Source organism: Balaenoptera ricei, chromosome 7 (assembly GCF_028023285.1).
Source record: "Balaenoptera ricei isolate mBalRic1 chromosome 7, mBalRic1.hap2, whole genome shotgun sequence".
Lineage (NCBI taxonomy): Eukaryota > Metazoa > Chordata > Mammalia > Artiodactyla > Balaenopteridae > Balaenoptera > Balaenoptera ricei.
The window spans coordinates 77,557,169-77,581,286 of NC_082645.1; the positions used below are offsets into that span (position 1 = coordinate 77,557,169).

The 24,118-nt window shown below is 40.6% G+C and overlaps 1 long non-coding RNA gene across 6 annotated transcripts in view; it reads right to left on the reverse strand.

Moving 5' to 3' along the window:
* Positions 1–24,118, reverse strand: part of LOC132369101 (uncharacterized) — a 275,268-nt gene that overhangs the window by 61,791 nt on the left and 189,359 nt on the right. For 2 of the 6 annotated variants that reach the window (XR_009504255.1, XR_009504252.1), the window contains one exon: positions 8,681–8,795. The exons of the other annotated variants lie outside the window; for them this stretch is intronic. This is a non-coding gene — a long non-coding RNA (uncharacterized LOC132369101). The remainder of the gene's footprint in view (positions 1–8,680; positions 8,796–24,118) is intronic. 6 annotated transcript variants of the gene reach the window in all.

Genomic DNA, 24,118 nt, shown 5'->3' on the forward strand with positions numbered 1-24,118 from the left:
CAGATGTAACAGTAATGTTAGTAAAATATTGTTTATGTTATATTTTTTTATAAAAGGAACTATTGGGCTATATGCATATGAGTATAGATCCACTGGTTAGTTGTTAGTGGTGTCTAGATTCCAGCAAAAGCTTCCTAAAGGAAGCAAGTGTCAAGCCATTCTGAAGGCAGCAGAGAAGTTAAGGGGCATTACACTGCTTTAGAGCTAGCACATATGAAAGGCCCAGGTTGGGGAGCAGAAAAGTGACATTCAGGTACCACTGGGAAATGTAATGGACTGGAGCAGAGAATTTAGATAAAAATTTAGAGATGAAACATCTAGAAAAAAAAATGCCCACTAAATGGAGTCTTTTGAAACTCATACAAAGTTCTCATTTAATTTGGGAAGCAATTAGGAGTTTTTGAGGAGGGGAGTGAAACAGTCCAAAAATGTTTGAAACAGGAAAAAGTAATATAAATCAGATCCTTAATATAAGGTATTCCAAGGAGCCTCCAAAAAGCTTGATTCTGGCTCTGACATGTGGAAAGACTGACTAGGATGCTGTTGCAGTGTTCAGCCTTCAGGTGGTCAAACTAAACGCGAGCAGTGAGAATAAGGAGCAAGGGGAATAATACTTAAGGCTGTCCAATCATTCAATAATTCATTAATTCAGCAAACATTTGTTAAGCCACCTGCTTAAAAATATCCAGGTACAGTGTTAGGAACTGGGGATGAAAAGATCATAAGACATGGTCCCCCCCCTTTGAGAGATACTCACTGTCTAGCAGAGGAAGACAGTGATTGTTGTTGATGATGAATTGGCAGGACTTGATAATAGACTAAAATAAATGTCTGGCTCATGTGAAGGGAACATATTGGTCAACTGGATAAAAAATTATCCATGTTTGTGGCCCTGGGAAAAGGAGGGAATAGTAGCACCACTTTACAGAGGAATTTAGGAAGGAAAGTGAGTTTTGGTGTTCAATAATATTTTGTTTCAGACAGGTTCAATTTGGAAGTTATTGGTATATGTGAGAGCATTGCCTTGTAGGCAGCAAGAAATATCAAACCAATGATAATGATGGTCTAAGCTAGATTGGATTTTTGAGAATTTAAAGTCATTTTCCTAGAGAGACTCCACCAAGAGCAAAGTTAGTTATAGATAAACTGATAATCCACAAATAAACCTAAAAGGACCCCCGAATAAAGGTTTAGGTGTGTTTTGTGTGTGTCGTTTAGAGGGAAGAAAGGAAGGAGGGACTGAGTGAAGGAAAAAATTAGCTAGATTTCAAACCATGTTTCACTTCATTTGCGCCTCCAAATTTCACCCACAAATTATTTATTACAAAGGGGAAAAGCTAATTTTACAATTGTGAAATCTAGTTTATTATCCTTTCCTGAAATGAGTGGAAAAATTCTAGAAACAGCACCTTTATTTAAAGCTTGCAAGGCTATCTTTATCATTACAATTGTGACCGAATTAATCCTTTCCACAAACCAGCAAATTTGGCATTATTTTTCTCATTTTATGAAAGAAAAACTGCACTGAGAGGTTTAGGAGCTCACTGATACTTTGAGAAGGAATTAGTTTGCAGGTGACAATTGTTTCTGCTTTGATTTCTGTCTTTAATGAGGAAAGAAAATCAGACTGTGCATTTAAAAAATATAGGTTGCCTCCAGCCCCTTTATGTGGACCAATGTGAGGGCTCCAATGAGACAATTACAAAAGGTTGAGGAAGAAGCAGCATAGGCACTGACGGCTTAAGATAAATTCAAAATCAATTGTAAAGATTGTTACTTTGTTTCTTAAATGGAGAGTCTTTTTTTAAGATAGCGAAATCATGTGTTGTTTTGTTAAATATTTTCTTAAAACTCAAAGGTGTTCTAAATCCAACAAAAATTATCATGAACATTTTTTAGGCATGCATCTAAGGACAAGGTGACCTTAAGAACAAATTAAGGTATGATTCCTGAACTTGAAACATTTATAATACAAAACAGATGACATTATTCTGAACAAATTTAAAGAATAAGAGAAAAAATTACAAACTGTGCCCACCATCCAGACCCATACTCTGCCTTCACTCAAGGATGTGCATACCAGGAATGGGTATCATTGTGGGCCATCTTGAAGGCTGCCTTCCACGGGCAGGAGAGGACAATGAGCTCTGTTTGACATGCTGAGTTTGAGAGGCCATCAGTTTATCTTAGTGGAGCTATTTAGGATTTACTTGGAAACAAAAGTCTGGAGATCAGGAAAGCCTGGAGCTCAGGTCAAGACTGGGGTCATGCATTGGGGGGTTACTGGTGTCTTATAAATGGTAGTTGAAGCCATGGGAGTGAATGAGAGAGGGTAGAAATAGGTGAAAGTTAAAGATAGAATCCTGGGAAATATTAACTCATATGGAGCATGTGGAATGAGAGGAACCGCCAGAGATACAAAAGAAAGGGCAGTTAGAGAGAAGAACAGAGAGAGAGAGTAACATCCTGGAAGCTACAGAGTAGAGGTCATCAGTAATGTCAAATTAGACAAGAGTCACTTAGGATGAGAACAGGCTGTTGGATGTGATTATTAAGTAGGGCACTGTTAACCTCTAAGAGTGTGCTACCAAACAGGGTAATTGGGGAAAAGAATTGGTGCAATTGTTTAATGCAATTCGCTAAAGTAAAATACAACATACTGATAAAAGTAAATAGAGTATGAAAATTAGTAATGGCCTTGATATAGGGCATCTTTTATTCAAATCTAAGGGTGGCCTATTCCTTGATAAACACCACATCCCTCCTTCATCACAGATTAGACAGATTTACTTAGAGCTATTTGACACACCCCAGCTCACTGTGCAAGCCAGAATTCAGTGCATCTAGATCCCTTAAGCTCCTCAGCTCTGCCCCTGTCACACAGTCTGCATCTCAAAAGGCTGAAGTAGAATCCCACAACAACTGATCAGGAACACCAAACTTCACAGCAGAACAAATTTGTGTAAAAGAAAACATTTGGGTTTTTTGTTTGTTTTGTTTTTCTATGCATCTCAGTAAAATGAGCTTTTAACTGTAAAATACTAATGACTCAACCCATGATGCCAGGCTACCAAAGTAAACATCTGGCTGTTTATAATAATCTTGTGTTTATTTGTTCTAAAACACTTCATTTATTTTATCACTGCTTATTTGCAGTTTTTATGTCTTCAAAAATAGGTAGTAAAAAACAAGAATGAAGAGAATGTTTAGAAGAAACCAGTAAAAATTCACCAATGTATATGTATTTTTAAAGATTTAAAATATATTTTAACCTCTAGAATGTACTTGTTTTCCTCATGCTAAGGGCAGCTTTGAGTTATGATTAAAACACTCTAATAGCTGTAGTTTAGCCAAAACATACTCTCCCTGATCTCACAGAAATGATGAATTTGGTGACTTTAATTCTATGAAAGTAAACTGGATACATCTGCTCTTTGCTTCTGCCACCAAAGGGAGTGAATGTATACATAGCAGAGCCTAAGAAGGAATATGTGCCCAACCACATCCTGGCAGCTTTGGGAAGATAGGATGTGCCCAAACTCAACACTGGAATTGGGAGTAAAGAGCTATAAAAACTAATATTTTAGTAGCCTACAATCCGTTATTCTTGAACTATTCTATGTAGTAGCCTACAATCCACTATTGTTAAAGTACAAGGTCATTAACTTTTGTAAAAATCTTTGGGTTAAGAAAATTACACTAGCTTCATTCTTTGTAATTTGCTATTTTTAACTTAATAAAAGTAGCTTTTGAAAGTCACTTTATTCTCTCAAAATCTCTCACAAGATGTCCATTTTATGTTTGTTTGACTGCAGATGGGGCACCAGAATTCTGAGGTAGAATTTATAACATGGGTGGTGATACATACATACACACATAGAGATGGAAGAATCTAAGGAACTGTTTCTATTGAAAGAGGGTAGAATGTTAAGATCATCTGCCCAATTCCCTAAATGAACCTGGGCCCAGCTGTTAAGTGACTTGTCAAAGGTCTCACAACTGAGAGGTGATAGACCCACGGTGAGACCCTAGGTCCCTGTCTCCCTAGTCCAGTGCTCTCTCTCCTGCACCATCCTGCCTCTCCACTAGGTGAAGAGTGCACCTCTAAACAAAACAAAAAACTTTACTATTAGTGGTTAGAGAAAATTCAGGAAACATGAATTTGAGTTCTGGCTCATCTACCATTTATTTGCCATCAACAAGTCACTTATATCTCTACATCTATAGCTGCATTTCCTTTAACCAGAGAAGTACACTTTGGTAATTCAAAGACATGTGCTATATAGGTTAAGGACTGGGGGTCAGAAAGCCTCTGTTTTTTAAAAATTAATTAATTAATCAAGTTTTGGCTGCGTTGGGTCTTTGTTGCTGCGCACAGGCTTTATCTAGTTGCGGCGAGCGGGGGCTACTCTTCATTGAGGTGTGCAGGCTTCAGTAGTTGTGGCATTCGGGCTCAGTACTTGTGGCTTGCAGGCTCTAGAGTGCAGGCTCAGTAGTTGTGGCACACAGGCTTAGTTGCTCCACAGCATGTGGGATCTTCACAGACCAGGGCTCAAACCTGTGTACCCTGCATTGGCAGGCGGATTCTTAACCACTGTACCACCAGGGAAGTCCCCAGAAAGCCTCTGTTTTATAACTGGTTTTATCTTCAGGTGACGAGACTTTTAAACAAGTCATTAAAACTTTTTGACCTTCAGTTCTCTCATTTGTAAGATGTGGATCATAAGAGATGCTCTCCAAATCCCAGGACTGCAGTGGAATTATGGCATATAAAAGACATAAAAGTGTTGTAAACAGTCACGGTCTTTTATGAGGTACAGATATTGCCTTACCTGATTCCATGGGTATCCCCAAGAATCCAGGAGGCTATCCTTATAATGTTTAAGTTATTGCTAATAGTAACTGAGGAAAAAAAATTATTGGAGTCTGCAACCTATCTTTCCATTAAAGAACATGCTTTGCTTATTTGTTACAATCCGATTTAAAAAATAAAAAGGGTTTTATTCAAGCACCTGGGAGGTGCTGTCCTGCAGCAAAAGAACACTGACTGAGGTTCGGGGTGCTGGATTCCAGTCCTTGGCTCTGCCATTGTCTTAATGTGTGACTTATCAGATCACATCTTTGCTGTACTTTAATTTCCTCTTCAGTAAAAAGAAGGTTGGGCTTTCACTGGTTGTTAACTCATGTCCTTCTGATAATCTGATGAAGTATATTGATCCTCTCCTCATAATTCACCCAGGCCTTAACTTTTGCATAAATTTCAATGGACTAATAGCTTCACCCAATATAGAATGGACTCCAGGTTAGGAATCCCTAACCTCATTGGTCTCTTCTGGATTTAATTGTCTAGGAAAGCTACAACCAAGCTGTCTATGTCTATTTTGGACAAAGATAGCATTCCATTTTCAGTTAGCTTTTTTTATTCATTAGAGTTCAACCTGGATCCTGCAGATGGTAGGAGATTTCTGGCACAACATCACCCCATAAGTAGTTGAAATTTGCGAGGAAAAGGATCTGATGGCCTCAGTATTATTTAAAATAGGAACTCCTGAATCTGTCATCCCATATCTTAAGCATAGGTAATTTTTGGCTCTCACATCTAGGCCAACAACTAAAATACAATGGCACTTTATATAACAAGTTCTCAAATCTTTGCTCATATTAAAAAGAAATTTAAGAAATTGAAAAGCCCCTCTTTCCTTGAAAAGATACACGGAAAGGGAAGAAATAAACTTGGATTATGTTCTTCTTCTTCTTTTTTTTTTTTGATATTAACCTGTTCTGAGAATCAGGTGAATGGGTGACAGACTACATACTCTGTCAATTATATAATGACTACTGTGAGCTCTTGGTTGACTGCAAAAGAGTCCATTCAAATCAGTTTAGGCACACAGGGAAGTTTTTTGGAAGAATACAAGTATATCGCAAGGAATCCAGGGCAGGATATCAGTACAGCCTCAGGAAGAACAAATGCCCAAGAAGCTGGGAATTCAGAAGTGATGTTTATTTGTTTCCACTCTCTCAGAGAAGCTAAATGTTTCCTAGTTTCCCCTTCCCTCTGAACATGCGCTTCATCTGTCCCACTAGCAGTGTCTGCTTCAGAATACTCATGGCTGCCCAGCTAATAAGCATGACTTTCTGTCCAGATCCCAACTAAGATTGAAAGCCCAATTCCAAATTTCCTCCAGGGGGGATTTGATTGCTCCAGCTTAAGGCAGGAGGAGTCATGGGAGCAAAATTTCCCATAAGCTTTCCTTAAAAGAGGGTGTCAGGAAGAGTGAAAATAATAGGGAAAGGAAATGACTTTCATCCCTAGCATATGGCAGATCTCAAGTCAAGGCGAGGGCATCAACATCAGGAGCATCTGAGGCTTGTTGGTAGTGACTGAGGTTGGAGCACTCACGCTTGCTCCCAAAGTCCAGTCTCTTCCTGCTACTCTTCACGCTCAGAGGGAGCCTTTATCTGGAGAAGACATCCATAGCCCAGCAGCTACCAGTTAGCATCAGGGAGCTAGTTTACTCTCTTGCCTGTATCTCTTTCCAGATGGGTATCAACACTTAAGATTTTATGTGACAACTGCATTCTGAACTCTTCATCAAGAAAATTGTTAACCATAGAGTTGCAGTAAATAACACAGATTTTCACAATAAAAATTGTAGGACCATTTAACCATCTATTAATGTGTTTTAAAGTGTTTTTTTTTTTAAGACTGTTGGGAAAATGTAGATTAGCTTTGAAACTTTAAAATTGTATTCATTAGCACTGTTCTGGTCGCTAAATATGTAAGCTCATTTGAGCTAGCTTAAGAAAAATTAGAAATTTATTTTAAAAATATAGTGATGTTTAAGAATATGAGGATAAAAGGACAGCTCTAGTTGGGCAGAAACTAGGAAACTGACACTATCAGGAACCCACATAGTTCTGTTCCCACTGTCTTCTCTGCTTCTCTAAGTCTACTTCCTTATTATCCCTGCCACCTGGCTTTTACTTGTTCCTTAATTCATGAAGTGAAATATGACTGCCAGCAATAGTGAGTTTACCCACTTAGGAGGTGATTTTTTGAAATAAGAATTTGTGTGTGTGTTTCTGTTTTGTAGTTCTTTCTGCTCCTCCAGAGCCATCCACACTGACTGAAAGAGAATTAAGAATGTTCCAGCCAGTATGCAAAGATAAAGAAACAGTCAATGTTTGTTTTGTTTTTGTTTTTTGTTTTTTGAACAAAATAAGCTCTTTTGTAAGAGTCTGTCAGCAACAATAGTACTGGAAGCAGCAACTTTTTTTTTCCTTCGGTTTTTTTTTGGTAAGTCTTTACATTTTAGAATAGTTTAAGATTCACAGTAAAATTGAGAGGAAGGTACAGATATTTCCTATATATTCTCTGCCCTTCCCCCCTCCCTTTCCCAAGGAGTTTATTTGGGCAGACTTGGGTGGGGAGGCTCTGCATCTAAAAGAGGGTGTTGACAGGCATAGAGAACAGACTTGTGGTTGCCAAAGGGGAGGGGAGGTGGGAGAAGGATGGACTGGGAGTTTGGGATTAGCAGATAAAAACTATTATGTAGAATGGCTAAACAACAAGGTCCTACTGTATAGCACAGGAAACTATATTCAATATCCTGTAATAACCCATAATGGAAAAGAAAAAAAAAATAGGAGGGTGTTGAGCCTCTTGATGGTGAAGCGTGGTTTGTTCTAGTGACTCAGGACCCAATGAGGCAGCGGGAACTTGACCTTGGAGTCATGGAACCACTTGACCACTGCTGGGCAGCATCAGAGATCTGGATCCAGATCTACATCTCGATAGCACTGGGTGATGGCACCCGCGGTGGTCAGGTCCCTGAACTCTCGGTATAGTGGTGGGTACCGCTCTGGGAGTCATAGCGCAGCCAGATACCAAAGTTCTTCACCCATAGGGGTTATTTCTGGAATACCTGCCCACAGTAGACAAATTCCCCTGAAGACTTCATAGAAGTCTTGCATAAAAGCCAAAGCCTTCATGAAGACATGTATAGAAGCCAAAGCTTTTGATTTGAATGAGGTAGGTTTTGTTGAGAGAAGAAAAGATTGTGAGAAATGAAAGAAAAGGCCTTGAAGGAAGCAGGGTATAGAATTTATATCCTAACAACAATACATTGGAAAGAGGCTGGAAGAAGACGCTGAATGTAACTACCCCCTACCCCCAGGGAGAAGGGAGGCAGGTCAGTGGAGCCGGGGATGAGGGACCAGGACCTTGGGGGAGCCACATGGATGGAGGCAGAGTTTGCCTGGTGAAGATGTGAGTACCTTACTCAGCAGGGCTGGGAGCCACATGGGGGAGGCCAGCCAGGCCTGCAGACCTTGGGTCACCACTGGAGCGAGGCTACAGTTGCCCTGGTCCTTGTGTAAGGGAGCCACAATTAGCTGGGCTCTGTGCTTTGCTACCTGTAGAGGTCCTTCCATTGACAGCAGCTAGCACATCACATCATCTTGGCCCATCCAGCAGAAGGGGGCCTCCTGGACTTAAGAAGTTAAGGATTTCCAACTGATCTGCCCATGTGAACTATCAGCCATTTCAACAGAGTGGGACATTCCTAAGTTTTTCACCACAGAGGGTGGGCCCTGACCACAAAGGTGGGTAGTGATTGTGGGAGCAAGATGCCACTCTCCCTTTACTTGGATACTACTGGGCAGTGGAGAACCTTACCTCATCATAAGATCACACACATTGCTGCTTTCTATCTCCAAGTTAATTCCAAATTCCCAGGGAAGGAATTCTGATTGGCATAGCCTGGGTCAGGTGTCCACTCCAGTCCAACCAACTGTGGAAAAGAGAGTGGAGATTCATCTACTTTAGGTGGGGAGGGGGGGAGCAGGGAGTGCGGGGAATATTTTAGGAGGATGTCATGAACTGGGCAGACACTCCAAAGTGCTTATATGAAACTCTTTACACAGTTATAACTCATAGTATCAGATCATTAGACAATATGTTAGCATTCAGACATACAAAATTTAATCTTTTATGAACTATTATGTAATCTTGGACATTTAATATTTCTGTGCCCCAGTTTTTTCACATAAACTCTAAAGATAATATTTTAATGATCTGTGAGATTTCTTAAGACTCTTTAAGATTCTATGATTATCTTAACACATCTGTAAATGTCTGTAGACAGGCTGATCATTCAGAGAGCTAGGACTGAAAAATCAACTTCTGTGCTAAAATACCAATACTGTCTATACATACAAACACACTACACACCTTCTCCCCACCTGCACAGCACTTTACCACCCACCCACCCACATTGCCCACCCTCACCACCCCACATATGTTTGTAAGCCAGAGGTTGCTTGTTTCCATTCCTCAGAGTTAAAGTCCCTGTCTTGAAACCATGAGGACATTTTGTAGGTTTTATGGGCTGAGGTGGAGTGGGGAGAAGGCTGGAGAGGGCAGAATGAAGTCTCTCCTCCAAATCCCTTGGACTGATTTGGGGTCCTCTGTGTGGTGAGGGTTGGAGGCTGGAGCTGAGTGAGTTAGTCAAGAAGACTTTGTGAGACTCTGAGTACAGGCAGGGCTGCTTCTGGAGCCCAGATGACAAGTGTGGTTGGGAGCATGGCTGTGGCACCCCAAGGACTGGCAGCTGTGGGAGTAGACCCTGCACCCTGGACAAAGACTCTGGAGATCTCACAGGCTGGTGGCCACAGTGAGCCTTCTCCCAGCAGCCTTCTGAGGAGCAGATGTGATGAAGCTGGAGCTGAAGTAAAAAAATAGAAGAAAGCAAGCCCAGGGTGCATGTCAGGCAGTACTGGTGTGGTTTGGGGACACATTTGGGACTCACTTTGCCTGAGAGCCAGTGTCTACACTGACTCCAATAGGGGCTAAAGACCTTTAAGATCCATAAAACCTTGTCTCCAGATGTTATGGGGTGAATCATGTTCCCCTAAAAATTCATATGTTGAAGTTTTAACCACTCCCCCCAACCCTAGTACTTCAGAATGTAACCATATTTGGAGATAGGGTCTTGAAAGAGGTAATTAAATTGAAATAAGAGGTCTTATGGGTGGGCCTTAACCTAATATCACTGTTGTCCTTATACAGATAAGGACAGAAGACACAGTGTACAGAGGAAAGACAATGTGAAGACTTAGAGAGAAGGTGCCCATCTACAAGGCAAGGAGAGAGGTCTGGAACAGGTCCCTCCCTCACAGCCCTCGGAAGGAACCAACCCTGCTGACACTTTGATGGTGGACTAATAGCTTCTAGAATTGTGAGAAAATAAGTTTCTGTTTTTTAAGCCACTGAGTCTGTGGTACGTTGTTACAGCAGCCCTGGAAAACTAAAACCAGAACGTTGTTTTCCAAAGGAAATTTCTTGGCCTCTGAATTTTATGGATTTCCTAATATCACAGATTAAAAGATTTACTGACTTATAACTGTGGTTTTTTAGCAACAGGGAGAAGACATTGGTATTATCCATGTAAAGCTAAGCACATTGCTATAGAATAGAAGAAAAGGTACACCTTCATCCCAGCTAGTGACTGATGGCCTGGTAGGTAGCAAAATGGCCACATTTTCAAGTGATTTTGCAACAATGTTCTCTGAAACAAACCAATTAGCTGTTTAATGATTGAATCCTACATGATTTCCCACAACAGAAATTATTTTAAATTCAGAGCTGGTTTAAAAGGTAACTAGCTTGTTGACCATCTTGGGACTCCAGTCTCTAGGAATTCATGTGGACACACTGGAATTAATTGGGAATATCATGCTGGTTAATTAAGTAACTCCTTGAATAATAGGCTGTCTTGCTCCTTTGGTGTTCTTGAATAGAAATACCAAACAACAATCTCTGGTGAGAATCTTGCAACACATAAATGCACACTGCACTGTGCAATTATAAGTTGGATATCAACCATGAGATTAGCTGACAGTCTCCTGAAATCTCAGTCAGCTAAAATTATGACACTAACTACTGCAAGGCATGGTGCTGTTTACTGGGAACAAGTGATTTGTTTTATTGTCTAAATTTTGAACCCTTAATAGACTCCCAAGAAGTTTCCTATTCAAAACCCTGCGAAAGGAAACTGAAGAGAGAGGGACCCAAAACAAACAAAAAAGCACAGAAAAGTGGGATCTTTTGGCCAAATTTTTCCAGTCTTGATTTTCGACTACAGGAGTAAATCCCTAAATGAATGTGTTTTTCTCTTGTTTCTGTAAACATTTCTCGTGCAGAATAAATTTCTTTTTCTGATTATGATATGGAAAAATCAAATAGAACAGTGTTGGATGTCTTCTGTGTCAGATGATTACTTTTAAGATTCTATAACTGAAAGCTGATTGAAATTGAAACAGTGTGCTTTTCCAAGTGAAGCAAATTCCAATGGGTTCAGCAAAATAAAATTTGAATGATATTATTGGCAGGAATGATTTAAAAACTATGAAATGTGAAAATAGTATGCTACATTCAGGTCATGTAATAAATCAATTCTTTTTAACATAAAAAGACATATAACTTTTGTTAATAAAAATATCAGTTTATTTACACCCCTACTAAACACATGTGGAACAATATTTAAAGAATATTAGCTTGAATTTATATCTTTGTTGGACTCTGCTTATATTATCTTCCTATCTAGCTGGAAGAATTCTGTAATCAGGAAAGAGGTTTATTCTTTCTCTTTCTCTGCTCAAATTACCTGATACAAATATTTTTAGCTGTATTAACTTCCCTAAAATGAGCTATTTCCACCAAAATATGCTCACGGAAAACTTGAAGGGGAGACAATGGAAAGGCCAACTGCTCTTATTCCTGATTGGTGCCAACATTTTCCTCTTCACTTAGATTCAAAACTTGAATCATCTTTGAAAATTCTCTTTCTCTATTCAGCCAGATACCAAGTCCTGTTGATTCTTCATTTGTATCTTCTCATACATACATCCATTTCTTTCTAGTCTCGTTGTCATCCTTTAGTTCAGTCCCTTATCATCTCATGCAGTCTCAACCTCTATTTTTTTCTATCCTCCAATTCATTCTGAATATTGTTTCCAGAATAATTCCCCTCAGCACTACTTTTCTCATTCATTGCCCTGCTAAAGAAAAGCAAAACATAGCACTACAAAAAATTTCCATGATTCTCTATTGCTAATAGCATAAAATCCAAATTCCTTAGGCAAACATTTTTTTGGGGAGCAGTCAGTACCATTAAGAGTTTTCTCCCTATCCAGATATCAGTGCCCCTGGCTCACTAGAAAAAGCGAAGTATGTGCTTTGGCTCAGAGGACCCTTCTACCTGGCACTTTAAGCCTATCCTGTGCCCTATCACCAGACTTCTCATTGCCCTACCCCATTCTATCGATAGTGAGTTTGGATACCTGCTTGGCTTTCGACTGAGCTTCTTCCCAAAAGGTGCCTCTGGGATCTAGCTCCATATAGTGCAGCCAATGAGGTCCTCTGACAAACTTGACTCAGCTGGGAAGCAAAACCCTGTCATTCACCAGCTGGGAAAGGGAGATCAGATAGCCTTTAATGCTCTCTTAAGTATGGCCTCCACATGTATTATTTGCCTTCTCTCTCTATGCAAATGATTTATTTCAGCAAAGAGTCCACCTATAGTTCTCTAAATCTCTACTCATCCATACTAAGCCCCCAACAATGAGAGTCCAAAAGAAATTTTCCCTTATCAGAATCCCTATTACTCATCACCAGAGTGAGGCCACTCCTGTTGGTTTTTAGGATGTTCCCTGCTGACATATGGATACAATCACCTGGAAGTCCAGTGTTGCCATCTCTATGTTTCGTCATGTTCTCCGTTTCTGGAGACAGTGGGTCTCCTTATCACTGCCATTAACCAGGTACGACTACTCCTAGTAACTCACTTGGGGGCAAAGTCCCCTCCAGCTCTGTCTCTGCCTGACCCCCTGGCCTGCCAGTCTGTACCTGATCAAACAGAGCCTCAGTCCAAGTCTGTGAAGTGTGTTGTTGTAGTTTTCCATGGTTGTGTCACATCTCAGTGTAGTAGGGCAGTGTGAAAGAAACATTGATTGTGGCTCTATCCAAGGCATTCCCTTGTCCCATCCAAGCAAAGGCCCTTCCCAGCATGGGCTTTAAAGGGAAGATATCATTTGTAGGTCCATCCTGATGTCTTTTTTCCCTTCATCTTCCCCTACTCCCCATTAAAGGCCCCATCCTCTCTCTGGAGAAATTCTTTCCAATGAGGAAGAGGAAGCTCTGTCCAGAGAAACTATTTTAAATCTTGAAAACTTGACATCCTCAGGCTTTGACAAGGTGTTCTTTGTGGTACTAATTCTGATTCAGTCAGCTCTGGAGGGAAGGGACAGGATCCAGACCCCTAAATGAGAGTGAAAGTGGCTGTTGTAATCCCAGTTCAGTCTCCTGACCATGAGAACCGCAATAGATTTTCCCACTGGTTAGCCAGCAAGTAATCACAACACACCAGTGCAAGCATTACTTTTTGTCTGAGACAACATAGTCTAAACTCACACTGAAGAAAGTATATTTCTCCTGTTACCACTATTTTTCTTATCCTTTTTAAAAAAAAATGGAACCTGCTGTTTTTTCGTGCCAAGGAACAATTGTTTCTTTACTGGACCTGGCCTGAAGATATGAGCCACCATACCAGCTGCCTAAGAGGGGTGGCTCAGGCTTTGATCAGATTCTTTGGATTCCAAGTTTCCCCTTGATAGGACTGGGACAATGATGGGGATATTTTAGTTTATTCCATCTCTCAGTATTGTGTTCACATAGCAATTACATAACTTCTTCTTATGCATAGGAGATACATGTGGAATTTGTGGCATATGCACAGATAAATGAGACAATCTGAAATCCAGGAGTATAGACGTTAATGGGAGATATAAGTATGTCAGCAACTAGTCATGATATACTATATCAAATAACTACTTTGATAGGTTGGAGGGGTGTTGATTTTAATTGGGGAGGGTTGATTTTGATCAGAAAAGGTTTCTTAGGAGTGGTGTCATTTAATATCCTTCAATGTGAGGCAGGGTTTTGATAGGCGGACAATGCATTAGGGTCAGATGAAATTACATAAGCAAGGCCTAAAATGTTAGAGAATATGGCATTGCTGGAAGAACAATATGGGTAAAGAAGCCAGCTAGGGATTTCTAACTTTATTCTATAAGCAACAAAAATGCGCTTCCAGTTTTTGAGAAGATGATATTCTCATTCAACTTTTGGTTGAGAAATACAACTATATGTCAGTGAGAAAGCTGGATTGGAAAGATACATATCAAATACTTGATAGAGCTGGTGAACTTTGCTTAGACAGATCATGCTTCCTTAAGGTCATCTGTGGTCAGAAGAAATTCAGTTCTTCCATTTCTTGCCTAAGAGGGTCTTTTCTGTTGCTTGAGGCCTTGTGTCTCCCATCAGTGCCATTAACCAGTCTTGATTACTCCTAGTAATCCAAAGAGTGGGTCAAAGCTCTTCTTCGTATTGTGTTATACTAGAAATACCCTTGGAAGTATGTACATAGTACAAACATAGGTAACTTTTATATATAAAAAAGAAAAGCCATTAAAGCAAATGTATAAAGTGATAATGCCACTTTAATATTTAATTTTATTATTCATGATGGTTATTATGTATGTTTGAAGATCCATAAAATTGATTTTCTACCCACTGAGGAATAAATGGGCTATTTAAAACCATAGGCCACAAACAAATCTCCTGAGGTGCATGAGAGCACATTTCCCTCCTGATAATTGCCCACAATTATAGCAGATTCTTTCAGATACATAAATTAAAGCAATAAAATGAGATAACTATAAACAGCACTGCTTGCTCACACTGAAGGAATTGAGCTGTAAACTACAACTTCTCGCTCAAAATAACTCTGTTCTGTAGTTGCAAGCATTGATAAGAATAAGTTACGGAATCACCAGATGAGAAGAAATCTTAGTCTAGTGCAAACCTTTTCTTCCAAACTAGATTATATCAAACCTCCCAGAGGTACAAGAATCTTGTCTTGCTCTGCTCATCCACATCAATGAGTATCCACAGGATACGCTAAAAAAGAATTGAGGTTGCTTGTGTGTTTCTTACTTACTGGTCACCCCTATACAGCATCCTTCCTCTAGGAGGTGAGGACTGGGCACAACCGGGCAGATCTCACATACTGTGGCCAGTGCTCAGGGACAAAGCATCTCTTCTTAGCCATGGCTGGGATGGTTGAGATCAGGTGGTAGTAGCTGAGAATTCTGTCCTGAAGAGGTTTCTGACATGCTAAATCCAAAACTGGGATGCCAGCGTGGGGGCCTGAGGGGAGACTGAGGGTGAAGGTGTGGAATAAAAATAGGGCAGAGAGTCAAAATCAAGAATTCTGAAGGGCTTCAGTGAATGGGTTGGGTTGTTTTAAAAGATTGGAATGACGTGGAATAACTCCACTCATGGGTATTAAGTACAGACATGTCTTCCTCAGAGCAAGTTTTGTTAACATGAATTGCTTGAAAGACAATTGACTGATTAGGAAACATGTTTTGCTTAACACAGATTTCCTTTGATTATAACAATTTCAGTCAAGAACTGGCACCAAAATAAGAAAAATGAAAATGCTGTGGCTCACATAGTCTAGGAATACATTGCTGCTTTGTGTGGCTGGCTGCTCATTTCACTCTGCTTTCTTTCGTTGATCTCTTACACCAATTTTGTTTAGCTTGTAATAACAATGAAAGTGATAAGAATTGTGTATAAGAGACTCTCTAGATCCTAACCCCACCTCACATGGAAACAATTAAGTTTATGACAAAATTTTTGATAACATAAGCTTTCCATAGAAGTACAATTTTTGCACTATGGCAGAATAGACTTTTTTTTTTTTTAATTAACTTATTTATTTGTCTGCACCAGGTCTTAGTTGCCGCGTGTGGGATTTTTTAGTTGTGGCATGTGGGCTCTAATTCCCTGACCAGGGATAGAATCTGGGTCCCCTGCATTGGGAACGTGGAGTCAGCCACTGGACCACCACGGAAGTCCCAGAATAGACATTTTCATTTACATTTCTTTGCTTTAAATTTAATACCATTCATTTCAAAAATACAGAAAATGACAATAAGTGTACATAGGAAAACACATCCCCAAGGACTTATAATCCAGTTTAGATGAGACCTGCCCATTCCTCCAGCTATTCAATCAACCACAATTTTCTCAAGAAGTCATCAAGTCTTAGAGATGAAAACAAACCCAGAAATCCTCTGGTTTCAACTGTCCTCTAATGTACCTTTAGAATAATAATAACCAGAGAGAGACTAATGTATGAAGTATAATAAATCATGAGCAAAGGGAATGCTAGGGGTCACTGAGAGCTTGGGCAGGAACTGCCAATATTGGGTAAAATTTGGGCAAGGAGATTCTCCAGGACATTTCAGAGGTGGAGTCAGAATGGGGAAGAGCCTCCTTGCTTGTTTCATCTAGTACTATAGAGAAGCCAATCTTTACTACACTAAAGATTTAATTATACTGAAGTTAGATTCTCAGAAAAGATATGTTCACCAACTTCATGTGTAAATGCCATTTCCTTCAATGATGTGTTTTTGCAACCTAAATTTTGTATATTCCTTTGAGAAATGTTTCAGTACAATTCTGATGGTTTAAAAATTTGATGATGGGACCTCCTTGGTGGCACAGTGGTTAAGAATCCACCTGCCAATGCAGGGGACACGGGTTCGATCCCTGGTCCGGGAAGATCCCACATGCCGCGGAGCAACAAAGCCCGTGCACCACAACTACTGAGCCTGTGCTCTAGAGCCCGCGAGCCACAACTACTGAGCCCACAAGCCACACTACTGAAGCCCGCATGCCTAGAGCCCGTGCTCCACAGCAAGAGAAGCCACCGCAATGAGAAGCCTGCACACCACAACAAAGAGTAGCCCCCACTCACCGCAACTAGAGAAAGCCCACACGCAACAATGAAGACCGAACACAGCCAATAAATAAATAAATAATAAATAAATAAAGTAATTAAAATAAATAAATAAATTTGATGAGGAAGTACAGCAGACAGCTCTTCATGATACATGCTAAAAGGATTTTTCATCAGTGAACTGTGCTAGAAAATTAGAAGAACATTAGATTTTGATCTAAGACTCTCAACTGTAATGAACTATATTCAGGCACATTTTTATATGAGACAGTTTGTGCTTTTAAATACATATTTTTTTCCACCGTGCAATAGGCTTGCAAGGTAGAGATTATTTTAGCAATGGAGACATAGAAGTCCAGAGTAGGTATAATCTGCCTGTGGTGAAATATAGCAGATATTGGCCAAGCAAAGATTTAAACCAGATCTGACCTACTGTAAAGCCAAGAAAAAATTTTGGGAGAAATAGTTGTTTCTTCAACTTTTATACTCATGTTATTTTAAAAGAAAATCTTTTTATTTACTTATTTTTTAAGCTCTTCAGCAGCATCTTCAGGATCCTCAAAATGAAACCCTGGTAGGGACTTCCCTGGTGGTGCAGTGGTTAAGAATCTGCCTGCCAATGCAGGGGACACGGGTTCGAGCCCTAGTCTGGGAAGATCCCACATGCCCCGGAGCAACTAAGCCCATGCACCACAACAACTGAGCCTGCACTCTAGAGCCCGCGTGCCGCAACTACTGAGTCTACAGGCTGCAACTACTGAAGCCCATGCCTAGAGCCCATGCTCTGCAACAAGAGAAGCCACTGCAATGATAAGCCTGTGCACCACAACGAAGAGTAGTCCCCACTAGCTGCAACTAGAGAAAGCGCGTGTGCAGCAATGAAGACCCAACGCAGCCCAAAAAAAAAAAAAAAAAAAAAAGGAAACCCTGGTAAACTAATCTAATCATTCCTTGTAAATTGAAATTCAATATTCCTGTTGTCTCAATATCACACAGAGATTATTTTATATAAAACCCTACAAGGAGAGAACATCTTTGAAAAAGTAACTTAATCTGTCTTCTTTTAAAAGATAATACTAATTTTATTAATTTAAACTTCTGACATATCAAAACATGAATCATCAATTTTCTCATCATCAAATAACAGACCCACATTATATTTTTAAAATGTAGGAACTAGAGATGAAAGAAATCAATTCTAACTCCATCAGCCTAAAAAGGCAACTGCTTGCATGCTGGTGTGACTTTTAAATTTCATAGTTTTTTTTTCTTATGCATATTTTTTAAAGCTGAATATATTGTGAATAGAGAATATCCCTTTTCACCTCTTAACCTTAATATACAAGAATTGAGAATTTAATATCAATTCTTCTGTTAAAGAAAATAAGACTAGAAAGAGATGGGTAGAAAGAGAAAGAACAAAAAGGATGGATAAAAGCTTCCTTCAGCCCTTAATTTGTTAAATTTTATTTTTGGGTCTTAAGCCATTCTCAAGTATTGTGTAAGTGGGCATAAATATCTTAGTTAGCTTGGACGGCTATAACAAGATACCACAGACTGAGTGGCTTAAACAACAGACATTTATTTCTCATAGTTCTAGAGGCTGGAAGTCCAAGATCAAGGTGCCAGCTGATTCTGTGTCTGGTGAGAGCACATTTCCTAGGTGGCAGACCTCCACTGTCTCACTGTGTGCTCACATGGCCTTTCCTTGTGCATGTACATGGAAAGAGAGCTCTGTCCTTCTCTTCTTTTAAGGGCACTAATCTCATCATAGAGGCCCCACCCTCATGGCCTCATCTAAACCTAATTACCTCTCAAAGACTCCATTTTCAAATACCACTGCTTGGATGTTAGGGGTTCAACATATGAATATGGTGGGGGACACAAACGTTCAGCCAAAAACAATAGGCAAACCATAGTTTAACATAGAGCAAAACCCCACTTTTATGCTATAAGCAGAGTCCAAAAAGTTTTATCAAGTAATATGAGGGTCAGTGTTATTGCAAGGTTAGTGAATGACCTGGGTGATGGAAAACAGTCACTGGTTGCATCACATCTGAACTTAATTATCACAAGGCATGTTATCTCTCTGTTTTGAGGGCCCCTTATAAGGAAGGTGTAAAAAAATAGGATCTGAGCTATTAAGAATGATGCCCTTGATCTTCCCTCATTGGATATTATTACAGCCATTTACACTGTGAGTTTAAGCCTGGTAGGTTTTATTTTCCATGCCAGTTCCAGTTGGTTAGTAGTGGCCACCTGCATTGAGTGGCACGGCATTGAGGAGAATGTCAAGGCCATACCTTAGCTCAGATGAATCCATTGCCTGATTGATTAGCACTGTCTAGAATGATTGTGGGAAGTATGGAGGTGTGAATACTGCCAATTGGCCTTTTGGGGCTTTAGGCATGTTAGTTTTATTACTAATGAGGACATTCAGAGAGACTCTTCCAGAGAAGCAGAGGCAGGGGGGAATAGTTGCCTGAAAGGATCACCAGAGAAAGTCTGAGAGAGTAAACAGAGCTGGTGACCCAAGTCAGGAAGAACTCGATTATTCCATGGACTCAGAGTAAGCCAATCACAAATGCCCCCAAAATTAATGGAGAACTAGGATCTCTCTCCAACTGGAAAATAGTGGGCAGTTCAAGAGGGGGCTGAAAAAGAAAATGCTTGAGACCCACTGTGGTGATTTATAAGAGCAGACGAGCTTGCAGAATAGATAACCATCATCAGTGCAACACAGCAGTGGGTGGGACAAGGCTAAGAAGCTGAACTTCACCTAAAGCAGTAGTTCTCTATGCTGGGTGCATCTTAGATTCACTTGAGGAGCTTTACAACCCTATCTTTGCCTGGGGACAACCTCAGGCATATTAAATCATTATCGACTGGGAGTGAGCCCAGGTATTTTAGTTTAAAATCCTCCCAGGAGATTGTGGGCCATTGGCCTAAAGGAAGAAGAACCAGGGCTTTAGAGTCTGATGCACTGGGTCTAAGTTCTGGATCTACCACTATTAGCTGTGTGATCTTGAGAAATGTACTTATCCTCTCTGAGTTACTATTTCTTCACCAATAAAATATAGGTAATAATATAGGCTTTTGAGACTTACATGAGATCATATATATAAAGGCCCTAATACAATGCTTGGAATGTTCATGGGAAGGTTTTCTGTTGCTGCAGAATTAGCAACTGGAATCCAAAACTGAGAGCAAAGTATCAAGGACCAAAAAATAAATAATAAATGACCAGGGATCAGACATTCTTTTCAGGGCTTATGAAGAAGTAGGTGAACTTGCTTTGCTTCCCCGGCCTTCATATCTGCCACCTGCTTCCGGTTCACATAACTAGACAGGAATCAGGAGGAGAGAATTCCGGGAAGTCATCTGCATCCTTGCGGGGCTGCATTGTGATGAGATGCTTTTCCTGCTCCCTCCTCATTCACCAATTGGGTGTCTGCTTATACCACAGATGGGCTGGTTTACCTCTGTCCAATTTAATAAGTGGAATAGACAATTGGAAGGAGAAGGCAGAGCAGAGAGAAGGGGTAGAGTGCAGCCGCTTCATGTCCCACATTTAGCATTTGGTGATGAATATGGGATTTTATTGTGGATCAAAGGGACACTGTGGAAGGCAGCCAGGCTTGAGGCTGTCTCACCAGTATACCATACCATCCAAGATAACTAGTTGCCAGGAAAGTAGACCTGGTAACAAGAAACAGTGGGGTGAATCACCAAGGGTAGGAGCAGATGGTGAAGATGGTGAAGTAGGAGGTCTTCTATGAGGCCTCTGGAAAATTCACAAAAGCACCAACAAAGGAGCCAGATTTGGATGTCTGCCACAGAGAGGGAGCCAACAACCAGCCAGCACTGGCCAGAGAGGCCTTCAACACCCCAGGCAGATAAGAAACACTTGTTTGTCTCTCCTGTCCCTCTTCCTTGTCTCCACACAGAGAGGAGGAATGCCCAGGAGCTGGTAAGCACCTCTGCGCTCTAAGTCTCTCTGGTGCGGGGACTGGCCAGGGCTGGGAGAGAGGGGATATGGTCATTGTATTGAAGCAAGGTTGAAGTTTTAAATCGTATTAGGCTGGATGGGCTTTGTATTCCTGAGAGTGATGGGAACCCTAGAGATCTGCCTGAGATGTTCTTGGGGGGTGGGGTGGGGTGGGCACAACTAGGAGATTGTGAACATTGCAGAGTTGAAGGCAGTGACTACAGAAACGTAAAAGCATTTCATGTTTGACTCTCCTGTGCACTAGGATTGCTTGATACACCAGACTTGGTAGCTACTATTTTCATTAACAACAAAGTGGCAGCAGGCAAGACTGAACGATACAGCTTTGGGGAAATGCACCGGCGATGAATCACTGTGTAATGTGGGTGGGGTTTCCCCTGAAGGGGCTGGAATTGCTCACTGCCAGCTGTCCTCAGAAGAGGTCAGCAGTGGGGCAGGAAATTAGAACTCTGGGATCTGGAGTCAGTCTGAGTAGATCTCCCAGGAAGGGCACCTCCTGAGGCCCTGAGGTGCTTCCCGGAGCATGTGGGCCCCCAGGAATGGCGAGTTTCCTCCTGGGAGTGACTGAGCCTATGCTCGGGAATCGACTCATTCTCTGTGTTCCCTTTCCATTCATTGTCCCTGTGCCTTCCTAAGATTTGATCTCGTATATTTTGACTTCTGATATACTCGGGAGAATTAAAGAGAAAAGTCCACAGCTACATGTGGGGCAAAGCCGTACAGAGGAGGGTCTTGACTCCTGTCCTGAGGCTGCAGTGATGTTGGTAGTGGCCAGCCTTGGGCACTAGCTGAGAAGAGCTTTGCCCAAGAGTGACCATCTCACAATAGCCAATTACATCAGAGGTAGTGGCCAAAATGGGAGTACTTGAGGGACTGGCTGCTGAAACACACGACAGGGGACCCTGAGAGAGTCTCAAAATTCTTAAGCATATACAATAATCAAGACAGTTTGGTACTGGCACAAAAACAGAAATATTGATCAATGGAACAGGATAGAAAGCCCAGAGATAAACCCACGCACATATGGTCACCTTATCTTTGATAAAGGAGGCAAGCATATACAGTGGAGAAAAGACAGCCTCTTCTTCTAAGTGGTGCTGGGAAAATTGGACAGATACATGTAAAAGTATGAAATTAGAACACTCCCTGACACCATGCACAAAAATAAACTCAAAATGGATTAAAGACCTAAGTGTAAGACCAGACACTATCAAACTCTTAGAGGAAAACATAGGCAGAACACTCTATGACATACATCACAGCAAGATTCTTTTTGACCCAGCTCCCAGAGAAATGGAAATAAGAACACAAATAAACAAATGGGACCTAATGAAACTTAAAAGCCTTTGCACAGCAAAGGAAACCATAAACAAGACCAAAAGACAACCATCAGAATGGGAGAAAATATTTGCAAATGAAGCAACTGACAAAGGATTAATCTCCAAGATTTACAAGCAGCTCATGCAGCTCAATAACAAAAAAACGAACAACCCAATCCAAAAATGGGCAGAAGACCTAAATAGACATTTCTCCAAAGAAGATATACAGATGGCCTACAGACACATGAAAGAATGCTCAACATCATTAATCATTAGAGAAATGCAAATCAAAACTACAATGAGATATCATCTCACACCGGTCAGAATGGCCATCATCAAAAAATCTAGAAACAATAAATGCTGGAGAGGGTGTGGAGGAAAGGGAAATCTCTTGCACTGTTGGTGGGAATGTAAATTGATACAGCCACTATGGAGAACAGTATGGAGGTTCCTTAAAAAACTACAAATAGAACTACCATACAATCCAGCAATCCCACTACTGGGCATATACCCTGAGAAAACCATAGTTCAAAAAGAGTCATGTACCAAAATGTTCATTGCAGCTCTATTTACAATAGCCAGGACATGGAAGCAACCTAAATGTCCATCGACAGATGAATGGATAAAGAAGATGTGGCACATATATACAATGGAATATTACTCAGCCATAAAAAGAAATGAAATGGAGGTATTTGTAATGAGGTGGATGGAGTTAGAGTCTGTCATACAGAGTGAAGTAAGTCAGAAAGAGAAAAACAAATACAGTATGCTAACACATATATACGGAATCTAAGGGGGAAAAAAGCCATGAAGAACCTAGTGGCAAGACGGGAATAAAGACACAGACCTACTAGAGAATGGACTTGAGGATATGGGGAGGGGATGGGGTGAGATGTGACAGGGTGAGAGAGTGTCATGGACATATATACACTACCAAATGTAAAATAGATAGCTAGTGGCAAGCAGCTGCATAGCACAGGGAGATCAGCTCGGTGCTTTGTGACCACCTAGAGGGGTGGGATGGGGAGGGTGGGAGGGAGGGAGATGCAAGAGGGAAGAGATATGGGAACATATTGTATATGTATAACTGATTAACTTTGTTATAAAGCAGAAGCTAACACACCATTGTAAGGCAATTATACTTCAATAAAGATGTTTAAAAAAAAAAAAATTCTTAAGCATAGCAGGGGACCCTTGGGGTGAGGGGCTAATTTATGTCAATAAAACTAGTGTGAATCAAGCCATATAGTTTGAGTTACACTATAATTAGAGTTACCTAGCAATGGAACAAGCTCCCTGTCACTACAAGTGTTTAAAGGATAAATAATTTCCTTTTAGTGAGTCTTCTAAGGGTGTTCCTATGACATTTATTTATTCAACATATAACATCTTATGGAAAAACCCGAACGAACTTTTTGGCCAACCCAATATTTTGGATTACTGTGCTAAGTGCTTTACATACAATGCCTATTAGTAACTCAATTTTATAGATGGGGAAACTGAGGCTTAGAAGTTGCTTAAGATCTTAACAGCTAATAAGCAGTAGAGATAGGGTGTGACAATAGGTTGTCTAACTCTAACCACTGACTTGTACTCACCCCAAGGGTAAGTATGCTAGTCTAGTGGGGGAAGTTGAAACAAATCATTACAGACTGATTCATTGATGCAGTTATGCACAAATTGTTAGGGGGCACATGACTTAGCATAATGACAGGGGAAGAGTGGAATGGAGGAGATGGTCAGGAGAGGCTTCTTAGAGGATGTGTCTCCAAGACTGTTTCTTAAATGATGTGTAGGAATTACAAGGAAGAAGCACCATCGGGGTGGGAGAGGATGCTGACGTTCTAGACAGAATGGCCAACAACCTCACAGAGAGGTAGTTCAATAAATACCCGTTGAGTAGTTGAATGACCACA